This window comes from Melozone crissalis, unplaced genomic scaffold, assembly GCF_028551555.1.
Source record: "Melozone crissalis strain CALT ecotype California unplaced genomic scaffold, PUWL_Pcris_2 ptg000073l_1, whole genome shotgun sequence".
NCBI classification, from domain to species: domain Eukaryota; kingdom Metazoa; phylum Chordata; class Aves; order Passeriformes; family Passerellidae; genus Melozone; species Melozone crissalis.
Window position 1 is genome coordinate 11,215,001 of NW_026535850.1, and position 12,443 is coordinate 11,227,443.

At 53.9% G+C, this 12,443-nt stretch overlaps 1 long non-coding RNA gene and 2 pseudogenes across 1 annotated transcript; all 3 read right to left on the reverse strand.

The window, feature by feature from the left end:
* LOC128946087 (28S ribosomal RNA) overlaps positions 1-6,087 on the reverse strand; it is an 8,111-nt pseudogene extending 2,024 nt beyond the window's left edge.
* An 886-nt stretch (positions 6,088-6,973) lies between these two features.
* On the reverse strand, positions 6,974-7,126 carry LOC128946090 (5.8S ribosomal RNA; annotated as a pseudogene).
* A 292-nt stretch (positions 7,127-7,418) lies between these two features.
* Positions 7,419-11,882, reverse strand: LOC128946072 (uncharacterized). The gene is made up of 3 exons (XR_008483935.1): positions 11,761-11,882; positions 9,926-10,025; positions 7,419-7,467 (listed from the first exon to the last, which is right to left on the reverse strand). It is a non-coding gene; the product is annotated as an uncharacterized LOC128946072 (long non-coding RNA).
* Positions 11,883-12,443: the final 561 nt, after the last annotated feature.

Genomic DNA, 12,443 nt, shown 5'->3' on the forward strand with positions numbered 1-12,443 from the left:
TGATGAGGTCTAAACCGCCATCTTTAAAACTCGAATACAAGATCGCATCACATGTACTTGGGGGAAGATGAAGCCATTCCTTAACCGTGTTACGAATGACTTAGTCAAGGGATTCAAGTAGGCCCACCTTGACTTTGGTATGGTCAGCCAGATATATCAGTCTCGGGATGGTATAGGTCCTGAGTATATCGACTTTCTGAAGAGGTTTTAAGGGCGAACGACCAATCCGATGAAGCCAATCCATGAGCTTCTCTGATAGTCTAGGATCTGCAAAGCCAGTCCAGGGATCAACCCATGTGCTGACGTACCTTTCTGAGCTCCCTGGGTCGATCATTTTAGGGAGGGATCCGTTAATCACCCACGTGGGACAATCATTGATAGTATACGAGTCCCTTGTCGGCTTGATGTAAAAGCCATGACATTTTCCCCCCTGCATACTGAGGCCAGTAAGATTGCAAAAGGCCTCCAAAATTTTGATGTTATGACACATGCCTTCCCAAGAGTCACTCAGCAGCACCAAGTCATCGGCAAATGCCATGGCCGTAAATTTCCAGCCCCCATGATGGAAAACCTCACCTTCATTCTCGAGTTTATATAGAAGGTGGTGCATCGCTAAAATTGAGCAGCAAAGGTGACATGGGGTCGCCTTGCTTGACACCTGAGCGAATGTATATGGGGTCTGTCCTTTCTCTTCCCATGGAAATGCACGTCTTAACATCCCGATACATTTCCCTCACCAACTCTATCATGTGTGGATCCACCCCTTGCTGGACCAGACCCTCAAATACATGCTGATGACAGATGGTGTCAAATGCCTTAGCAATGTCCACGAACACAACCCCCAGATGTTTATGCTCTCACTTAGCTGTTCCACCACAAGCTGTAACAACTTGAGGTTTTCGGCACAACCTGATGTGCAAATAAAACCCCGTTGCCGGGGGTTGATGGGACATGCTTTGGACAGCCTCACAGTAGCGATCCTGGAAAACAGCCTAATCACCACTGAACCAATAGTAATAGGCCTCCAGTTATTGCTATCACCAAGCTTCTCTGCATCCGAAGACTTGGGTATAAAGACTGTCCTGCAGTCCCGCAGCGCATCTGGAACAGTACTGGTGATAAGCCAGAGGCTGAAGATCTCAGTCAACCGGGGAAATTATTGCAAAAGGATTATTGCCTTTTGCAATAATCTGACCCAAAGTGATCCCATCTGGCCCAGGAGCGGAGGTTTTACACATCTCTCTCATGTTCTTATCAATCTCTTTTCCAGTAATTAGGGCCTCGAATGTGGTGTTAGCCGCCTCCTTATATGGAGGGAAATTCAGTAGGCCACCAAATATATCAGATGTATCCCACCTTCTTTTAAAGTGATCGTGGAGAACACTTGATGGTAATTGGCACTGAGAGGCTTCCGTGCTGTCCAGGATGACGCATGAGGCGCCTTCTATGTAAATCATACAGCAGTTGGAACCTCAAGAATTATCCCCTCTTAATAGCTCTTTTGCACGTCCAATTTGATGGAGTTTTGGATGCTTTTTGGCCACGGGAGGCCTGCGTCTTTTGACCCTTGATAGATTTAGTTTGGCTAGGCACACCCAGAATACCAAGAAACTCCTTATAAACATCCTTCACCACCCGACCTAGATCTTGCCCATCAAGAACTTTCTTGAAGGCTTCCCGATATATGGTCAATTTGCCAAACGATAATCACGCTTTGATGACTTTCTGGAATTGGAGCTTTAACTGTCCCTCCTTGGGCAACTTAGCACACCTGGCAGGATGTTCAATTCCAGTGGCACCTACTAGTCCTTCATGACCTTTCACGGAGGGACGCCTTTTATCACTAATCTGCTTTGCCATTGTAGTTGGAATATGCTCCGCTATAAGTTGGTTGATATTCCGCTTACTGGCAAACTCGTCCACCAATTGTACCGGAAGAGCCTCTTTCTTCCTGCCCAGTCCATACCCGTTTGTGGGCCCCTCAGGCCGATGACTCTTTGGGATGAGAAGCAGCAATCCGCTCCACATTTCGCACAAGAGGATGTCTTATTCTCTTGTGCAGACCCAGGCCAATCTTAGTAGCGAACCCACATTGGCACACCTCACAGACCCATTCCCCAGTGGGAGCCACACACACCACCCCCTTGCAGCGCGGGATGTGACAGGAGATACTGTGGCATTTTAGATTTTGCTTACCACATTTTGAACACCTGAAAATGATCCTTCTCTGTCCGTGTGCCCTTTTGAGATGGTCAATCAGCCCCAACATCCTAGTAAACCAGGTCTCACAACAAGGACAAGATGGTTGTTTGTCAGGCATGGACACGACAGGTGTTCTTGGCGTTATACCATCACCTTCAGACCCGTGAGGAGCCTCGGGTGTTTTGGGCTCTTTACTACCTCCCATCATGCTCTCAGCCTCAGGTGTTTTGGGCTCTTCGGTACCTCCCACTGCACTCTCAGCCTCATCCTGGGCCATCCCCATAGGGGAGATCTCATAGGGCTCAGGGAGTTGCCCCAAACCCTACCAAACATCCACATGATGTACACCATCTTCTTTAACAATTTTGGAGTTAAAAAACTCCAAACTTGCAAGATCGAATCCCTCTTCCCTGGGCACAGAGGGCATAGATGGTAATTTGGCATCAATGACCCTTAGATCTAATGGGTCAGTCTGAGTGGTAGTCGAGATATAACGCAAAGCCATTTTGTCAGTCCGGTAAGCAATAAAGTGACAAGTCCAAGTGAGGGTAGAAGCATATAGTAGCTGACCCTCTCTCAAACTACCAACTGTGTCAACAACAGCCCGTGGACAAGGCTCTGTGCAACAGCGAACTAACTGTGCCAACCTTTTTGTTTCAGCGATTCGTGAAACTATTGTTGGGTGGTGACTCCAACAATAGGGAGGGCTGATATGTGCCCTCTCCCACACTGGGGCAGAAGTCGACTCAGTTACCACGAGGGTATCCGGCAGGACCACGAGGAGGTGCGACTTCCGCGGCTATGCCCAGTTAGTAAATATAGTTACTCCCGCCGTTTACCCGCCCTTCATTGAATTTCTTCACTTTGACATTCAGAGCACTGGGCAGAAATCACATTGCGTCAACACCCGCCTCGGGCCTTCACAATGCTTTGTTTTAATTAAGCAGTCGGATTCCCCTGGTCCGCACCAGTTCAAAGCCGGCTGCTAGGCACCGACTGAGGCGGGGCGCTGGCCCAGGGACCCTCCCCCGGGGACCCTCCCCCGCACAAACTGCTCAGCCGACGCCGGCTGCGGCTGCGCGCATGCTGGCCGCACACCGCGGGAACCCCATTGGCGGGAACCGCTGGGGCGGTGGTGCGCAACGATGACGGCTGCCACTGGGGCACCGGCCGCGGCAAGGTGGAGGGCGGGCGGAGCGGGGGGCGGGCGGCGCCCGCCACAGCCGGGGCGATCCACAGGAAGGACCCGGTGTGTGTCCAGAGTCGCCACCGTGCGCGCGCATGCCCCAGCGCCCGGGCGGGCCACGCGGAGCGCACTCACCCGCGCGCGGCACCTTGTCCAGCTGCGGCACGCACCCAGCCCCGCTTCGCGCCCCAGTCCGACCAACCCAGCCCTTAGAGCCAATCCTTATCCCAAAGTTACGGATCCGGCTTGCCGACTTCCCTTACCTACATTGTTCCAACATGCCAGAGGCTGTTCACCTTGGAGACCTGCTGTGGATATGGGTACGACCCGGCATGAGACTTACACCCTCTCCCCTGGATTTTCACGGGCCAGCGAGAGCTCACCCGATGCCGCCGGAATCGCGACGCTTTCCAAGGTGAGGGCCCCTCTCTCGGGACGAATCCATTCCAAGGCGCCCGGCCCTTCACAAAGAAAAGAGAACTCTCCCCGAGGCGCCCGGCCCTTCACAAAGAAAAGAGAACTCTCCCACCAGCTTCTCTGGGATCGGTTGCGTCACCGCACTGGGTGCCTCGTGGCGCCCATCTCCACCACTCGGAGGATTCGGGGATCTGAACCCGACTCCCTTTCGATCGGCTGAGGGCAACAAAGGCCACCGCCCGCCCTTTTGGAATGGCGCTCACCTTATCGCTTAGGACTGACTGACCCATGTTCAACTGCTGTTCACATGGAACCCTGCTCCACTTCAGCCTTCAAAGCTCTCATTTGAATATTTGCTACTACCACTAAGATCTGCACCTGCAGCAGCTCCACCTGGGCCCACGCCCCAGGCTTCGAGGCGCACCGCAGCGGCCCTCCTACTCGTCGCGGCCTAGCCCCCGCGGGCCTCGCACTGCCAGCGACGGCCGAGTATGGGCCCAATGCTCCAGCGCCATCCATTTTCAGGGCTAGTTGATTCGGCAGGTGAGTTGTTACACACTCCTTAGCGGATTCCGACTTCCATGGCCACTGTCCTGCTGTCTAGATCAACCAACACCTTTTCTGGGCTCTGATGAGCGTTGGCATCGGGCGCCTTAACCCGGCGTTCGATTCATCCCACAGCGCCAGTTCTGCTTACCAGAAGTGGCCCACTGAGCACTTGCATTCCACGGCGCGGCTCCACGCCAGCGAACTGGCTCCCTTACTCATTGAAGGTTTGAGAATAGGTTGAGATCGTTTCGGCCCCAAGACCTCTAATCATTCGCTTTACTGGGTAAAACTGCCCATTGCCGAGTGCCAGTTATCCTGAGGGAAACTTCGGAGGGAACCAGCTACTAGATGGCTTGATTAGTCTTTTGCCCCTAGACCCGGGTCGGACGACCGATTTGCATGTCAGGACTGCTACGGACCTCAACCAGAGTTTCCTCTGGCTTTGTCCTGCCCAGGCATAGTTCACCATCTTTCGGGTCCTAGCATGGATGCTCACGCTCCACCTCCCCAGCCCCGCGAGGGGGCGGCGGGCGAGACGGTCCAGTGGTGCGCCCGGGGCTGCCAGGCGCGACACGCACCCCGGGATCCCACCTCAGCCGGCGCGGGCCGGCCCTCACCTTCATTGCGCCGCGGGCTCTCGACAATGGTCCCTGACTCGCGCACATGCTAGACTCCTTGGTCCGTGTTTCAAGATGGGTCAAGTGGGTAGCCGACATCGCTGCGGACCCCGGGTGCCCCAGCGCGGCCCGTGAGCCTGGCCCGGCAGCGCCGCGTGGTCAGGGTGCACTGAGGACAGTCCACCCTGGTTGACAGCAGCGCCGGAGACTGGCAGGCCCAGCCCCCACACCCCTGCGCGAAACGCCGTGCTGCGAGGATGCCACTCCCCCCCCCCCATGAGAGGCAGGGAAATGTTGTCCCCCATCACGGCGCCACTGATGTGGGGGGAGGAGGGCGCAGTGGCAGTCCTTTCCCTCGGCCCCGGGATTGGCCGAGACCTGCTGCCCGAGGGCTGTAATACCCGCCGCTGCTCGCGCAGCACTGGACCACCTGCCCGTCGGACCACCTGCCCGCCGGAGGCCTTCCCAGTCAACCTGGAGCCGGTCGTGGCGCACCGTCGCAGAGGAAATGTGCCCGGACAGCGCCAGCTGCCGGCTGGGCGGCAGTCCCCGGACCAGCCTGCCTCCGCGGGCAGGGTTCGCCCAGGGGACGGAAGGGAGGCGGAGGCGAGGTTCCACTGAACCCGTGCCGACCACAACTCGCCGGGTTGAATCCTCCGGGCGGACCGTGCAGGCCCCACCCGTTTACCTCTTAACGGTTTCACGCCCTCTTGAACTCTCTCTTCAAAGTTCTTTTCAACTTTCCCTTACGGTACTTGTTGGCTATTGGTCTCGTGCCAGTATTTAGCCTTAGATGGAGTTTACCACCCACTTTGGGCTGCACTCCAAAGCAACCCGACTCCGAGAAGTCCCGGGCCCAGCGTGCCGGGGGCCACTACCGGCCTCACACCGTCCACGGACTGCGGCCTCGATCACAAGGACTTGGGTCCCCCGAGAGCGCCGCCAGGGATTGGGACTTCTGTACGCCACATGTCCCACACCCCACTGCGGGGCAGGGATTCGGCGCTGGGCTTTTCCTGCTTCGCTCGCCATTACTGAGAGAATCCTCGTTAGTTTCTTTTCCTTGGCTGACTTATATGCTAAATTCAGCGGCTTGCCATGTCTGATCTGAGGTCGCAAGGCCAAAGCTTGGCCGCACCTCCTGGCCCATGCAGCTCCTAAAGAAGCAGCATGCCAACAGGCCAACAGCCAGCCAGCTTCTCCCACCTACCAGCCTCACCTTCCTCCCCACTGGCGCCCTCGCACCAGGGGAAAACAAAGCCAGAGGGAGAGAAGCGGAGACAGAGTGCCCCATCCCGGAGATGAGAACCGAAAAGGGAGTGTGGCAGAGACAGCCCTGATGGGGGACCAGGTGGCACGTGATGGCCTTGGTGGAGAGAGAGAGAAAAGCCATGGTGCTATTTGCGCCCCGAGACCACAACAGAAGAGGAGGAGGGCAGGCGAAGGGAGGAGGGGGTTGGAACATCTGTCCCCAGCGCTCTCGCCTCACGCGCACGCACAGTGGCACAGTACCCCTGCAGTACCCACCTGCAGACAGCCGTCCACGTAGGGGGGAGGCTGGGGGTGAGGCCTGTGCCTTATCTCCCTCTTGTCCTCTCCCTTCTCTCGGCCCACGGCGGTGCTTTCAACGCTGTCTCTTACTCTCCTCAGCTGCCACCACCACCGTACCGCGGTACAGGCCCTGCAAGGACAAACTCTGCCCCAGTGGCTCACTCTGGGAGTGGGGAACTACGGAGCAGTCCTTGAGTCTGCATATAGGGGGATGAAAGCCCTGCGCGGCAACAATGACGATGACAGCCATGACGATGATGATGCCTGCTGGGTCACAGGGAAAAAATTGAGGCCGCCGAGGGAAACGCATCCCTTGCCAAACCCCTGACCGCCTTCCCTCTGGGCACCGGTGAGCCACCATCACCACCGCCGCTGACCACAGTCAACTTGCCTGTGAGGCAACCCCAGCTGAACCACCGTGGTGGCCGCTGGACGGCGACTGATCGTCAAGCAACACTCAGATGGGCGTAGCCCTGGGAGGAACATGGGGCCGCAAGTGTGTTTAAAGTGTGGATGACCAATGTGTCCTGCAATTCACATTAATTCTTGCAGCTAGCTGCATTCTTCATTAACGCACGAGCCCAGTGATCCACCACTGAGAGTTGTCTGGCTTTCAGCACCGATCCCGCACCCGTGGAGGGGCTGGGACCGCTCACATGGGGCACCCCTTTCTCTTGTGCTGAGGACGTGCGGGCGCGTGCCTGGCTTTGACCGTCCGTACTTGATAGTCAGGAGTGCAGACATAGGAGATCCAGCCACACTGAACTGGAATTCTTCCTCAAACCTCCCCACTATGGTGGCACTGAAGGAGATCTGAGCAGTCTGGGTCCCGCCTGGTGCAATGATGCCCTCCTCAGGCGCAAACTTGAAGCAGAAGCCCATGTTTGCAGTTGAAGGGCTATAGGTGAAGGGAGCATCAATAGCTCCTAGGTTTATCAGTTCCACCTGCAGCAGCAAGAAAGCAAAATGGAAATACATGTGGAATCTTCCCTTCTTGTGAGTTATTGTCTAATGATGCAATTAATACCCAGAAATAGCAGACGATGCTATGAATGGCAAAAAAATACAACAGGACAAGTTCTGCCCTTTTTCATGCAAAGCAGTGGCAACTCCACAGAACTGGAGTCCACAACCCTGGGGTTATCCCATGGACACAGAGCAGTGCACCTCTGATCAGCTACACCAAGTTCATTCAGACCTGGCCCTGAGAGCAACATGGGCTGATTGCAGCTCTGTGTAGTCAATCACCCCAGAGCTGCTGCTGCCCCACTGAGCACAGCTCCAACAGCATCATCTACTCATCCACCTTTTCCCATGTCATGAAAACAATACACTGATTATGAGGCATCAGCATCAAAATGTATAGACAGCACCATCTTTTGGTAAGAAAACTCAGCATGTCTTTGCCTCCCACAGCCAAGCTTTTGGAAGTGTCTGGCATGATGTAGTGCCTCATTTTCTACCTCTTTCAGCTGCTCTCTCTTTGGTTTTTTTTGCAAACTTGACACTATTGGGGAGGAGGCAAATAGGTAGAAAAATGCTTTGCTTTATTCCCAGGAACACTTTTCTCTTTCTAGAGCCAGAGATGCACCAAGGCTGAAGTGTGGTGAGGGACTGGTCAGCAAGGGAAAGAACTCGCAAGTCCTTTGCAAGGGCCAGCACTGAGCCAGGAGGCTGGATGGCTTTCCTGTGACTTGCAGCAATAAGCAGGAGACACTTGACTGGAAGCTGTCTGCAGTGGACTGAAGCTCAAAGGCAGCCAGTTTCTTCCAGCTGCTTCTGAACAGCCCAGTCCAAAGGTGCCTTGTGTCTGGCACTGCCACAAAAGCCTCTGAACATCCCTTTTTGACCCAGGCTTCGTTTCATGTGCCAAGGGGTTGTTTTGCAGCAAGCCTCCCAGCTGATTCCCAAGGAAGGAACTGGGCCTTCATGAACAACAGACACACCTTTCAGACCCTCCCAGATTTCACCAGTAGATCAAATATTCCCTGCTCACAAATGCCCAGGTTGGCAGCAATTCCACACTTCCACCAGGCTTGCTCCTCCCTCAGGAGCCATCAGGATCCACCCCAAGCCCTGCTGCTCACCTCATAGACATGGGGGGTGTCAATAGAAATGTTCCCAAGGTTCAGAGTAGGAGAGCTGAATTCTTCCAAGGGTCCTTGGCCTTCCCCTGAGAGGTGCAGGGGCAGCCTGCTCTCACAGCCTGGGGAGAGATGTCCATTGCACTACAATCATTCCCTCTGTTATACTCTATTTTCCAGGCTGCCTCAGTGCTAGTCCCTGACTCTGAGCTGGATGCAACCAGCTCCTGATGCTGCAGGAGAGGATATGGACCCTCCTCTTCCCTCAGCCTTGGGGCTGACTTCTAATTTCTAACCCATTCCTTGGGCTGCTTTCCAATTTCAGCCACCAGTCTGCTGAGTTTAAAACATCTCTGCTGCCTTGTAGTGACAGGCCAAGGAGTTACAGGTATAAATTGAAAGAAAGGAAATTTAGGTTAGATATTAGGAAATTTTTTACTCTGAGGGTGGTGAGACACTGGAGCAGGTTCCCCAGGGCTGTTGTGGAGGTTCCAGCCCTGAAAGTGTTTCAAGCCAGGCTGGATGGGGCTTGGAGCTACCTGCTCTAGGGGGAGGTGTTCCTGCCCAGAGGCTTTTAAGGTCCATTCCATCCTTAACATACTCTGGTTCTATGCTCTCCTTCCCATGCACTTAGTGGAGCTTTGAAATCATTTAGTGAAGGCACAAAGCTCCTACAGAGTTTGGCAATTCCCAAACTACCTGGCCCAGGAGCACAGGACATTTTTGCCAAAGCCCCCAACTCCTGACACTCAGCACTGCGTTCTGTTTCCACAGACAGAGCTGCAAGGGCTCAAATCCCACAAAGGGAGAGAGGCACGTGCTGGCCAAGGCTGCTCCTTCTACCAACACCCTGGGCTCAGGGGGGCTCAGTCACCTCTGCTCTGCTGCTGTCTGGGCACTGGGAGGTGATCCAGGCTCAGGGAACACAATTCTAACTCAGCTCCTGCTGCCTGATGATGGATCCATGTCAAATGGACCCATCATCCTGGAGGCCAGGGGCCTGCAGGGGCTGAGTGCTTGTTCACTAAAGCTGTTCTGCTCTGCAGCTCTCTGGCCTTTGAAGGAATACTGCCAAAGCCATGGCATGAAAACCTCTCCCTGCACTGCCTGGGCTGTTCTGGGATCAGTCAGGCACACACAGCATTCTGAGCCCTGGCCTGGCACAGGAGACTCCCTGGAGGCTGCAGGGCCAGGGGGGATGTGCCAGCACTGCCCTGCTGACCAGGGACTCTTCCCAGCACTTCCATGGGAGCCCAGTGGGCTCAGGCTTGCACCATGGCTTCACTGAGGGGGAGAGAAGCAGGGCAAAGGAGCTGTACCTGAGATGCTGCAGTAAGCCACACTTCCATACTCCAGTGCTTCCAGGGGTTTGAAGGTCACCTTGATTTTGGCCAAACAATTCGGCCCAATTTCTCCCTCCTACAGCAGAAAGAGACAGCAAAACATTGCTCTGCAAACTTCACATTTCTTGTTTTCAACCACACTTCTGTAAGCCTCTGTTTAGAGCATTAGTAATGAGTGAACAACACAAGGAGCCCAAGGAAACACTCCAAACCCAGCTCAACACAGCGCTGGAAGCTCTCAATGCTCAGCTGTTCAGCTCCCACTCTCCACAATACTCCTGCTGCTCTGACAAAGGCTCTTGGTCACATCATGCTGCTGTCAGCAACAGTGGGATGCGACTGCCACTGTGCACTGGTGGCTCTTCACAAGAAGAGAACATGATCCCTGTCCTGGGTTGACTATATGATGCTTTTATCCCAAATCATCTTGTTCTGTTTATGCTGAATAATAAGTGTTGCACCTTTAAGACCTGTTGCAGAGAGTGAAGGGGGGAGAGAAGAAGCAGCAGTTTGTTTTCAGACACTGCACTCACTCCTCCACACTCCTGCTTCTGGACTGCATTGTCTGCAGATGGACAGACAGCGGTTCAGAGCTCTCCTTTGCTTTTAGTTAATTTAGCTTGCTGAGGCAAAGAAGTTCCCTGGACTGTGGGGTTTTTTTCCTTTCTTTGGACCTGTTCAAACCTGCTCTGGACTGAACACCAGCAGAGCACCAACAGCTCCACTTGTGGCCACCGGGCTGGGCCTGGCCTGTGACATTTCCAGGACCAGAGGGACTGATCAGAGACTGAGTGAGCTGAGCTGCAACCTGGGGAGGGACTTTCTCAGTTTGTCATCTCTTTTGGAGCAGCAAGGAGTTTTATTGATTAATACTGTTTAGGCTTTATTGTTTAATAAACCGGTTTTTTCCACTTCAAGGAGGTCTTTTCTCCAGGACAGGTTGGGGGTAGGGGCCGATTGAATCTGCTTTCCTAGAGGAGCCCCTTTGGGGGTTCTCTCCCAAATTTGCCCGGAACCAGAACCTTGGAAATAAAAATATTAGTTTAACCTGTATTGAAAGAAAGCAGAGGCTGGCATTATTCTAGCGTTTACTCCAAGATGAGAAGGGATGTTGCACTGTGCAGACACCAGGCATTCATTGTCTCTCACAATGCCAGTACTCAGAATCAGGGCTCTGTTTGATACGAGGACGTGGTGGTTTGCTTGCAGAAACAGAAAAGGAAAAGGTTTTCTGTCCCTGTGTGCAGGACAACTCCAAAGGCCCATTTCAACCTTCCACCCTTGTGTCCAGGCTCACAGAGGACACTGGAAGGGACATTCAGAAATAGTGCAAGGTGTGGTTACAGGAGGGGATTGGCATTTCCATGATTAGCCTTAGGCTGAATTTGGCCTCACTTTCCCAGCAAACCATTGCAAGCTTCAGGTCAGAATGTGGCCTGGCAGTGCTCCAACAGCCTCTGCTGAACCTCATGTGTGGGGGGAGCCCCTACCTACAAGAACTGCTCCCTGTGGACACTGCAAGGACACGCACAGAGTGCCCTTGAGCTCAGGCCCTGGCAGCACAGCTTGGCCTTGTCAGGCTCCCAACCCTGCCTTGAGCTTCCAGGGCAGAAATGCTTTTAGCATTTGGCATTTTTAGGCAAGCTCTGCAGGTGCACCAGAAACTCAATGTCTTCCCTCCCAGCACATTGAGCCAGCTGAGGATCTGCCCAGTGACCGCAGCCGGGGGTAGAGTGGGTGGGAGGAGGAAGAGGGGGAGGAGGATGAGGAGGATGAAGAGGAGGAAAATGAGGTTTTCACCTATCACTTACCATTGGCTCAATGAAAAAAATGTCATCAGAGAACAGCATGGGGTCTTGGTGCAACTTTGCCTTCTCCCCCAGGAGCCTCAGGAGGGCAGTGTGATCTTCACCAGAGCCCTTCTCCTTCCCTGTTTCTTTCCCCTGTGGGATTTCTGGGATGTTCAGATGGTCTGGGAAAAAGCCCAAAGATGGCCTTGGGCCCCCGGGTTCGAAAGGACGAGAGGAAGCTTCAGATTTGTTCTTGGTCTTGGTGTTTATTAATTGCTTATCTAAAAGATTTTCTCTTGGCCTGACAGAGTTCTGCTCAGCAGTCAGCCATGGGCACACACTGAAAGCCCCTGGGGCGGTCACCTATCTTTATACCCGGAGTTACGTATACAATATTTATCATTTTTCTCCAATACCCTCTACCCATATTAACCAGTGTTCCCCTAGTAAGGTCCAATCCCGGAGTGCCAACATCACCACATAGGATGGAGGCTTAGAGGAAGAAGAAGAAGGAGAAGGGCACGCCCCAATCCCTCCATCTTGCCTCTCTAGACCCCCCTGTACAGGGATCTTAAACTCTGTATCTCACACTCCAATTAACTTGTCCCTTCACCATTCACCCCAGTGAAATCCTCCCGTCCTCATACTGATGTCATCTCCCATGTGGGATCAAAGTCCAGCCACCAGACATTTCTGGCAGCATT